Below are 11025 nucleotides of genomic sequence, written 5' to 3'. Positions count from 1 at the left end.
CTAACAGTTAAGAGCTGCATGCTAAAATGAAGACTACATTTTACAGTAGCTCAAAAAATAAACTATTCAGATATAAATCCCTCAAAACCTGTTCCTAAACAGTCTTTGTGTAAAAAACTACAGAGCTGGTGAAATAAAGCAGACCTAAAAAAAATGGAGAGACACAGTGTTTATGGGTTGGAAGGTGTAATATTGTTAAGAAGTGCATTCCTTACAAATTGCAATCCCAAGAAAAGTTCCAGCAGACTTTTTCTTAGAAGCTGACAGTCTGATTCTATCATTAATATTGAAAACCCAAAGCACTAGAATAACCAGAACAGTTCTAAAAAGAACAACAAAGTTTTGTTTGTCAAAAGAATGAAAAACAGGGGGGCCACAGATTGGGAGAGAATCTGAAGTTGGGCTGGTGTCCAGGACATGTAAGGAACTTTCAAAATTCAGCAGGCAAAAAACAACTCTGTGATGTTCTCTCCAGGATCTCACCATTAAAATTTAAAAAAAAAAAATTTTTTTTAAATTTATGTTTAATTGGAGGATAATTGCTTTACACTGTTATGTTAACAGTGTAACATCACGAATCAGTCATAACTATCTATCTATCTATCTATATTAACATATCCTCTCCCTCTTAAGCCGGCCTCCCTCCCACCCTCCACCCCACTCCTCTAGGTCAGCACAGAGCATAGGGCTGAGCTCCCTGTGTTATATAGCAACTTCCCACTAGCTAGCTATTTTACACATGGTAGTGTCTATATGTCAATCCTAATTTCCTAGTTCACCCCACCCTCCACCCTTGTATAAAAATGAGATACCTATGGATCTATATCTATCCCTCAGCTAGTACCACACAATCTTGATTATTATAGCTATGTAAGTCTTGATATTGGTAGACTGATTCTTCTCATGTTATTCTTGCTTTTTTATTTTTCAAAAATTTTCGACTGCCCCATGTGGCATGTGGGATCCTAGTTCCCTGACCAGGGATCAAATTTGTGGCCCCTACACTGGGAGAAGAGAGTCTTAACCACTGGACCACCAGGGAAGTCCCTATTCTTGCTTTTAAAAATTACTTTTGACATCCTAGTTCCTTTGCCTTTCCATTATGAATTTTAGAATACTCTTGTTTAAATTATACCTTGCTGGGATTTTGGTAAAATAAATATTGATATTTATTTGGTAAAATAAAATCTTGCTGGGAATTTGATAAGAGTTTGAATTGTGTTAATCCTCTATCAATTTGGGCATAATTGACATTTTTACTATGTTGAGCCTTTCAATCCATGATTGTGGTATGTCCCTTAGTTATTTAGATCTTCTCTGATATTTGTAATCAGTACTTTCCAGTTTTTAGCATAGAAGTTCTGTACATGTTTTGTTAGACAAATTCCTTGAAAAATAAAAAATACCACATGTTGCTTGATATGACATAGACAATTTGAGTACCACTATAAATATTAAGGAAATTGAGCTCATAACTTAAAACTCCTCCTAAAGAAATCTTGCACCACTACACATCTACTAGAATGGCCAAACTGTGAAATACCAACAGCATGAAATACTGGCAAGGATATTGAGTGACAGGAACTTGCTGCTGGTGGAAATACAAAATGGTGCAGCCACTTGGAAAAACAATTCAGCAGTTTCTTAGAAAATGAAACATACTCTTACCATATGGTCTAACAATTGTGCTTCTTGGTACTTATCCAAGAAGCTGAAAACTTATGTCCACACAAAAAAACTGCACATAAATGTCTATAGCAGCTTTATTCATAATTACCAAACTTGGAACTAACCAAGATGCCCTTCCTTCAGTAGGGACAGTAGAATATTATTTAACACTAAAAAAGAACTATCAAGCCATAGAAAGACTTGGGGTGGGGGGTTGTTCCCTGGTGGTCTAGTAGTTAAGAATTTGCCTGCCAATGCAGGGGACACGGGTTTGATCCCTGGGGCAATTAACCCCTGGTGCCGCAACTAAAGTTTGCACACCTAGAGCCTGTGCTTGGCAACAGGAGAAGCCACTGCAGTGAGAAGCCCATGAAACACAATGAAGAGCAGTCCCTGCTCACAACAACAAAGACCCAGTGCAGCCAAAAATGAGTAGTTCAGTTCAGTCGCTCAGTTGTGTTTGACTCTCTGCGACCCCATGAACCGCAGCACGCCAGGCCTCCCTGTCCATCACCAACTCCCGGAGTCCCCCCAAACCCATGTCCATTGAGTCGGTGATGCCATCCTCCTCCTTCCCTCAATCTTTCCCAGCATCAGGGTCTTTTCAAATGAGTCAGCTCTTCGCATCAGGTGGCCAAAGTATTGGAGTTTCAGCTTCAACATCAGTCCTTCCAGTGAACACCTAGGACTGATCTCCTTTAGGATGGACTGGTTGGATCTCCTTGCAGTCCAAGGGACTCTCAAGAGTCTTCTCCAACACCACAGTTCAAAAGCATGAATTCTTCGGTGCTCAGTTTTCTTTATAGCCCAACTCTCACATCCATACATGACCACTGGAAAAACCATAGCCTTGACTAGATGGACCTTTGTTGACAAAGTAATGTCTCTGCTTTTTAATATGCTGTCTAGGTTGGTCATAATATTCCTTCCAAGGAGTAAGCGTCTTTTAATTTCATGGCTGCAGTCACCATCTGCAGTGATTTTGGAGGCCCGAAAAATAAAGTCAGCCACTGTTTCCATCTATTTGCCATGAAGTGATGGGACTGGGTGCCATGATTTTCTGAATGTTGAGCTTTAAGCCAACTTTTTCACTCTCCTCTTTCACTTTCATCAAGAGGCTCTTTAGTTCTTCTTCACTTTCTGCCATAGGATGGTGTCATCTGCATATCTGAGATTATTGATATTTCTCCCGGAAATCTTGATTCCAGCTTGTGCTTCCAAAAATAAATAAATGAACCTTAAAAAAAAGACGTGATGAAACTTAAATGCCTATTAGTAAGTGAAAGAAATCAATCTGAAAAGGCTACATACTGTATAATTCTAAATAAACTCACTCTAGGAGGAATAAGTTAATGAAAAAATGAAAGAAGAAAAGGGAAGAAGGAAGGGATGGAGGGTGGAAGGGAGGGAAAAAGGGAGGAATAATACTATTTTTTTTTTTAAATTTTGGTTATAGGGGATAGCTGAGCAGAAAGTGCATAGTTTTCATATATTCCTTCTCTGTTGAAACAATTTGCCCCATTTTTAACATCTCCCAACCCACTCCAGTATTCTTGCCTGGAAAATTCTGTGGACACAGGGGCCTGGTGGGCTACAGTCCATGAGGTTGCAAAGGATTGAACATGACGGAGCACTCACACACACACATTAATGTGGTACATTTGTTACATCTGATGAATTAGTATTGAAAAATTATTATTAACTAAAGTCCTTAGTTGACACTAAGATTCACCATCTGTGGCATAATTTCATTGCCCTAAAAATTGGCTCTGTTCCACCTATCTATCCCACATCCACACCTTGCTCTGGCAACCACTGTTTTTTTTTTTTATTGTCTCTATTGTTTTGCCTTTTCCAGAATTCCACATAGTCAGAATCATACTATATATGCCTTTTCACACTGGCTTCTTTCACTTAGAAATACATCTTTAAGTTTCCTCCATATCTTTTCATGGTTTAACAGCTCATTTCTTTTGGATGCTAAATACATTCCATTGTCTGAACATACCATGGTTTCGTCAACCACTGAAGGACATTTTGGGGGCTTACAAGTTCTGGAAGTTACATATATGGCAGTGCTAAATGTCCATGTGCAGGTTTCTTTGTGGACCTAGGTTTTCAACTCATTTGAATAAATACCAAAGGGCATAATTGCTGGGTTATATGGTATGAGTATGTTCAGTTTTTTTTTTATTAAAGTGTAATTGACTTACAACATTATATTAGATTCAGATATGCAGCATAGTGAGTGGTTTGACTTTTTTATATATTATGAAATGTTCACTGTGATAGATCTAGTTACCAGCTGTCGCCCTACAAAAGTATAACAATATTATGGACTAAATTCTGTATGCTGTGTATGTATTACACATATGTACATGTATTACGCTGTATATGTGTTACAGTTTTGTTAGAAACTGTAAGCTGTCTTCCGAAGTGTCTGTACCATTTTGTCTTCCCACTACCATGGATGCGAGTTCCTGTTGCCAGCATTTGGTGTTGTCAGTGCTCTGTATTTCACCCATTCTAGTAGATACATCGTCATGAGTGTAGTCCTATCTCACTGTTTCTGAGGATGGAGGTGGCCTTGTGTGAGCATAGCAGTGGATGAGCAAGAAGACAAAGGGCAGTTGACCTCCCAGCCCCCTTGCTGTGGAACTGTGGAGGAGCAGTGGGACAGAGGAGCCCCTTATACAGGAGGAAACACTGCTGTCTCCAGCTGATTAGCTCTGGAACAGCACAACTTGGTCCTCCAGCCTCTGATTTTCCAAGAGACATTTTCATTTAAACATTTTCATTTTTCAGGTGAATTCCTCCCTACTTTAAGTATTGCTTCAAGTAACGTGTGTGTGTGTATGCGTGTTTGTACCTAACTCACAGTTCTCCAAACCTTAGAATGACTTTCTTGTCAGACAAGCTCAAGGCTCATCTTATCTATGGAATTCCGGCCTCCATTGAATAACACCTCCTCCTGTCATATGCATTGTGTTCTCTATTTATAAGATGCAAATAGCACATGGCAGGAAATTTGTAAAGTTCAAGCTCAGAGAAATATGGAGAAGGGAAAAGAGATTCTGAGTGACAGCATTTGTATTTCTTCTTCTTTTTTTTTGCATACTGAATATAATTTTTATTTTGCTTTTGAAAAATTAGCAGTACCATCAAAAGCATTTTTTGTATACCATTACAATTTTTGAAAACTTTGTAATGATCTCATGCGTGTGTGAGCTAAGTTGCTTCAGTCATGTCTGATTTGTTGCGACTGCTTGGACTGTAGCCCACCAAGCTCCTCTGTCCATGGGATTCTTCAGGCAAGAATACTGGAGTGGGTTGCCGTGCCCTCCTCCAGAGGATCTTCCCGAACCAGGGATCAAACCTGAGTCTCCTGTATTGCAGACAGATTCTCTACCACTGAGCCCCTGGGGAAACACCTAATGATCTCATACTTGGCTCGAATATTTCCTTTTTATTCTTTTCTAGTTTTTTTTTTCCCTTTCCCCTTCAGTAGTATCTGTATTTCATTGTTCTTTAATATATCTATTCTTAGGATGATTAGGACAGATGGATTCACAAGAAGTGGGCCCAAAACCTTGCCTCTCTTCAGTACTCCTCATGGTCTAGGTTTACATTACCTGGGTGGTTGAGATGGGTGGGTGGATGAGTCGATACTGTCTGTTGAGTGTCTGGACCTGTGCTGGGCATGTCCTACTGGTCAGGACATGGTTATCATTGTCCAAATGCCTCACAGGGATTGTACATTAAACTTAATGGAAATGAATACGTCATCTATCCCTGGCAGGCTTTTATGGTTGAAGCCTTGGTTATGGTTGAAGACTGGGAGATTCGCCTCATGGTGCCAGTGCCATGCCTTGGTCATAGTTGGCACTCAGCATTGAGTGACTTTCACTACAGTGGGGGATCTGAGGGAGAGGGTCCCTTTGGACAAGGTATTCAGGGATGGCCTCCAAGTCAAGTGACATTATTGTATCAGAAATGTATGACATGAAGGATCCAAACATGCAGAGATTTAGGAGAGAAGTAATGGGTGCAGGATGAAAATACACTGTGTCTTAAGTGGGCAAGAGCATGAATGCAGGCCTGGGGGACTTTAAACATGCTTGTTACATGATTTGCTCAGCCCCCTTTCCTTTCCCTAATTGCCCTGGAATGAGGCTAGAGGGCTTCCCAGGTGGCGCTAGTGGTAAAGAATTCACCTGCCAATGCAAGAGGCCTAAGAGATGTGGGTTTGATCCGTGGGTTGGGAAGATACCCTGGAGGAGGGCATGGCAACCCACTCCAGTATTCTTGTCTGGAGAATACCATGGACAGAGGAGCCTGGAGGAACCTACAGTCCATAGGGTGGCAAAGAGTCAGACACAACTGAGTGACTTAGCATGCAGGAATGAGGCTTGAAGGGTGTCAGGAGCCTGCTGTAGTGCTCATCTGTATTCAGGATTTCCCAGTCTCTAGCCCAGACTTCTCACTTATTATCTCATTTAATGGCTCCCTCAATTCTAGAGCCTATCCCCTGGGCCTCGGGCTTTTTCTGTATTTTAGAGAAGCCCCAGTCATCTGTTAGGTTCCTAGCACTCCATGTTCTGTGATGGGGTGTATCCTGACATGATCATGCCGTGGTATTCCCGCAGCTTTAAAATGTAAGAGAAGGGGAGAGGGGGTGATTTGGACTCATGGGATGGTTAATGCCTGAAGTGGGGAGTGGGGGCTGGGGTGGGGATTGGGCTGGGTCCCTGCCTTCAGGCAGGCTCAGCATTTTGCTGCAGGGCCCTTCCGACCTCACTGTTCTCATACTGTGAACCTCAGCTCCAGTTTCGGTTGCCAAAGGTCCCATTTTTGTCTTTGCTGAAATGTCGGATGCCTAGAACAAATGACAGCTGACCTTTTCTCAGAGGGCAGAACGTGTACCTGATGATAGCAGGAGACAAAACCGATTGTCTTGGCTCTTATTTTTCTTGGACTTTTGAGGGAAACAGAATCATCTTTTAGGTGAAATTTGTCATGCTTGTTGGTGGGTGTGAACTTTGATATCGGTGCTTCCACTGATTCTTTGGTGCCAAGGAATGAACCCAACTCCATGGTCTGGAAGGGGCATATCCGGAATGCAGTCTCTGAAGGCCCTGGGGGCCTCCCAGGTCTTTGTCTCTCTCCCTCCTTGAACTTTTGGAGGTGGGGCAGCCTTTGAATTCTGCTAATCCAGCATTCATGGGAAGGTATTTCAGGCAGGTATGGTTTACCAGGCTGGACACAAGGACATGTTTGTTCCCAAGCTCTAAGTGATTTGGCCTGCTGATTCTCTAAGGGTAGGGCCCTTTCAAGTCCAGCCAAGTCTTGGCTGGATCACAGTTCCAGAAGATAAGGCAGAGACCAATTCTTAATGACCTTTGTGTGAAGGTGTCTTAATAGGCCTGGCTGAGCCATGGGTATCTTGGTTGGCATCAGGCTTTTGACCTTTCATAGGTTTTTTTTTTTTTTTAATTAATTTTTTTTTTTTTAATTTTTATTAGTTGGAGGCCAATCACTTCACAACATTTCAGTGGGTTTTGTCATACATTGATATGAATCAGCCATAGATTTACACGTATTCCCCATCCCGATCCCCCCTCCCACCTCCCTCTCCACCCGATTCCTCTGGGTCTTCCCAGTGCACCAGGCCCGAGCACTTGTCTCATGCATCCCACCTGGGCTGGTGATCTGTTTCACCATAGATAGTATACATGCTGTTCTTTTGAAATATCCCACCCTCACATTCTCCCACAGAGTTCAAAAGTCTGTTCTGTATTTCTGTGTCTCTTTTTCTGTTTTGCATATAGGGTTATCGTTACCATCTTTCTAAATTCCATATATATGTGTTAGTATGCTGTAATGTTCTTTATCTTTCTGGCTTACTTCACTCTGTATAAGGGGCTCCTGCTTCATCCATCTCATTAGGACTGGTTCAAATGAACATAGGTATTTTTTAAAAATTTATTTATTCACTTATTTATGGCTGTGCTGCCTTCGTTGCTGTGTGTGGTCTTTCTCTAGTGGCAAGCGGGGCTGCTCTCTAGTTGCGGTGTGTGGGCATCTCGTTGCAATATTTCTCTCGTTGCACAGCAGGGGCTCTAGGGCGTGTGGGCTTAGTAGTTGTGGTGCACTGGCTTAATTACCTTGTAGCCTGTGTTATTTTCCCAGACCAGGGATTGAATCCGTGTCCCCTGCGTTGGCAGGCAGATTCTTAGCCACGGGACCACCAGGGATGTCCCATAGGTGTTTTTTTAGTGACATACATACAGCCGTGTGCATACTTATATGTTTGTCTGCATATATGCTTATCTATGTCATCTGGTCCCCTGGACCTTGTCAGTCACGTGTAGCTTTCCTTCCTCAGTTTCCTTCTCTTGTGTACTTGCTCTCAGATCTTTGCCAGCAATGGGAATTCACAGAGGCCTCCTGTAGGGAACTTACATCCCTGAACTCCTCAGTTGCTTGTAAAATTTGGGTTAATTTTCATTTTTAGGGTACATATCTGTCATGAGATTTTCAGTGAGCTTTGTGATTTATCAAAGGTGAAAGGTTAGTGTTTTAGGAAGAGGCAAAATTTCTGTGCACAGGCTTTGGGGCCAGATAGACCTGTCTGTGAATCCTGGTTCAGCTACTTACTCTTGTGTGGCCTTGGGCTGTCATCCAACCATTTTTGGTGCATTAATTTCCTCATCCATAAAGTAAGGATAATATTGTACCTATCATAGGGTTGCCTTGTGGATCAAATGAGGTGAATATGTCAGTTAGCACCATGCTTGGCATATATGCGTGTGTGTGTGCTAAATTGCTTCAGTCATGTCTGACTCTGTGACCCTATGGACCATAGCCTACCAGGCTCCTCTGTCCATGGGATTTCCCAGGCAAGAATACTGAAGTGGGTTGCCATGCCTTTCTCCAGGGGATCTTCCGAACCCAGGGATCAAACCTGAGTCTCCTGCATTGCAGGTGGATTCTTTACCATCTGAGCTACCAGGGAAGCCCCTTGGCATATATGAGTATTCCATAATTTACTGTCGTCATCATCATCATGTAATTTTGCATCAGTTTTTTCAGAATTTTTTTTTTTTGTCTACCTTTCTCTCAGATCTTATACCATTTTCCTAGACTCTGGCAACTATTTATACTTTATTTTCTATAAGGAAATCTGGATTTGGGTTTTTTTTTTTTTTAAACTGAAATATTGGATTCTTTATAATGCTTTTACCAGAATTAAGGCAGGCATAGAGACATTTTAATGTCACTAAAGTTTTTACTTTCAATGGGAGGACAGAGTTTTGTTGACACATCCTACTACAATGATACATGTGAATATATCTTGTCACAGATACATGAGTGGTTTCAAAAGGTTAAGTATTTAAGACATTTGCAGATGTCTTTGTTTTGACTCCGTTTCTTTTCCACCCAGTTGCCCCACAGATGTCAATGTGTTAGGCCTATGGTCTCTGCTTTGTTTGTAGGTCAAAGCTGAATATGTCTGTGCCTAGAGGAGCTTTTCATTCATTCCCTGAGGGGCTACACATTGTTTTTGCTGCTTTCACTCTGAGTGACTTTACCATCCATGGGCTACATTTCGCTGCTTGAAAGTGCAACAAGTTGGCTCCATATATAGCTATAGGTGTTGCTGTGATGGCATTTTACATATCAGCCAGCTTGGGTTTTATGGGGGTAGGGGTGGAGGAGTGGATGGATCTAGCTTTGCCTGAGATGGAGAGAGGGTTACGTCATGGAAATCACACTGAGAAGATACAAGACCATGACCACAACCACCAAACCCCTGTTCATAAACACTCAAAAAACGCTTTCCATCCTTACAACAATCTGCATTCAGCAGCAGCAGCACATTACCCTCACCCACATCCCCATTTAGAGATGAAGAAACTGGGGTTCAGAGAAGCTGTTATTTCTCTACAAAAGTGGCAGGGCTGAGATTCAAGCACAGATGTGCCTGAAACCAAAGCCTTGACCTGGGACATGCCATTTGTCTTCTCGTGCCACTGGTCTGTGAGATTCTTGAGGGCTGGGGCCTGTCTCACTCATCTTGTACATCCCTGTCTCCCTCAGTGCGCAGTAAACGTGGGACAAATGAAGGAATGGTTGGATGAATGAATGGATCAACTTCTCAGAGCCTCACTTTCTCTCCCTGACTATCAAATTGGCTACCAGTTCCTTGCCTGCTTCTCTTATGGGAGTCAGATAACATGGTGGCTCTGAGTGTGTAAAGTGACAGCCACATATGAGGCAAGGAGAGTTCAGCCATCCATCCATCCATCCATCAGTTCATCTATTTATGTATTCCTTAGACACTTATTAAGCACCAGCTATGTACCAGGCACCATGAATGCATTAATGAGCCATGGTGTCTCCCCTCATAATTTATAGTCAGAGAGACAGACATAGACCAAGTAAACAGACCAATAAAATTCAATGAAATAAAGGACAAGTTGTGTTAAGAGTTTTGAAAGAAATGAAGCCTGAGATGACAGTAGTTGAGGGCCTCTCAGAGGAGATGGTTCCTTAGTTGATGAGAAGAAACCACCCAAGACAGGGTGAGGGGATGAGGGAGAGGGGACAGCTCGGGTCAGCCTGCTGTAGGGAAGATCTGGTGTGTTTGAGCAACTCATAGGCCAGTGAAACTGAGGAGGATGGAGGGCTGATCTGGGGCCAGTCAGGAAGAGCCTTGTGGGCTGTGATGAAGACCATGGATTTTCTTCTGAGTTGGAGGCCATCAGAGGGTTTTAACCAGCAAGTGATGTGATTCGGTTTATGTTATGAAAAGTCTATTCTGGCTGCTACTTGGAGTCCAGGGGGAAGGCAGCTGGAATAATCCAGGTGAGAGATGGTGGAAGCCTTGTTCAGTGTGGTACTGCTGGTGGATCTGAGAACTATTTAGAAAGTAGGACAACAGGATTGGACCAGGCATTGGACTGGGTGTGGAGGAATCAGAGCCCTTAACTGGGGAGTTGTGGTCTGGGTGGGGAAGAGTGAGTGTCTTCCATATTCTTCGTTCAGGGCCCCTTTCTTTCTTCCAATAAATTTCTCCCCGTTCTTTAGGCTATTATCCCAGTTGGTAAAAACACGTCCATCCTATGTCATGTCACTCAACACTCTGGGTTCTTGATGGCCTCCTTCCTGGGTGACTCAATGACTTCACTCCATGGAGCATAGAAGCTTCTCAGAGGTACCCACTTTGGGGATTAGAAAGTGGAACGAGAGAGGGCAGAGATCCAGCCCCCTGTCTCATTCTATCAGAGGAGCTCTCTTGTCATCTATTTTATGTATCAGATTTCTTTGTAAGCTTTTATTTGAAGACATGGGTCA

This window comes from Dama dama, chromosome 23, assembly GCF_033118175.1.
Source record: "Dama dama isolate Ldn47 chromosome 23, ASM3311817v1, whole genome shotgun sequence".
NCBI lineage: Eukaryota > Metazoa > Chordata > Mammalia > Artiodactyla > Cervidae > Dama > Dama dama.
The sequence above is the reverse complement of the archived record's forward strand: the minus strand, read 5'-3'. Positions refer to the sequence as shown.